We start from the raw sequence: 638 nt of genomic DNA, 5'->3' as shown, positions 1-638 counted from the left end.
CAACCTGGTGCCGACTACAGGCATGGGCTGGGGCCTCCTGGGGTTGTGGGAATTCTAGGGGGGCAGAGGCCTGGGGACAAGCCTACTTTAGCAGCAGGGGAAGCCAGGGCTGTGTGTCCTGAAGATGGCAAACAGGGCTCCCCCAACTCCTGTCAGGACTCACATGGAGATGGGCCATCAGCCCCTGAAACTAGGCAAAGAGGGCTGCTGTCCTTGGAAACAAGGGGCCTGGCACACTGGCAGGTTGATGGGGCGGGGAGGACTGCGCCCTTCTGAGGAGACCCCGGCAATGAGGGAGGCTCAGCCCAAAACACTCATGCACCCCACAGGGATTGCAGCAGATGGAGCCAGACCAAGAGCAGCCCGTGGGGACACGTGCCACTCAGCCCCAGCCCCTCTGCTCCAAGGCATCCCAGAGACAGAAAGACCTCCCTCCCCTCCCCACCCAACTGGGGAAGGGATTCCAACAAGGGCTTGGAGTTTCGAACTGGCCTGGCCCGAGTTTTAATGATGAAGATTGCCTGAAATATGTCGGCATATCTGGCCTGTTAGGAAGACCCAGCGGGAAGGGGCTTTGGCAGACCACCCTGGAATGAAGCCATTAGAAGAAGAAATGGTCCAGGTTTGGAGCCCGCTGA

This window comes from Tupaia chinensis, unplaced genomic scaffold (genome assembly GCF_000334495.1).
Source record: "Tupaia chinensis unplaced genomic scaffold, TupChi_1.0 Scaffold000496_1, whole genome shotgun sequence".
Taxonomy (NCBI): domain Eukaryota; kingdom Metazoa; phylum Chordata; class Mammalia; order Scandentia; family Tupaiidae; genus Tupaia; species Tupaia belangeri.
The sequence above is the reverse complement of the archived record's forward strand: the minus strand, read 5'-3'. Positions refer to the sequence as shown.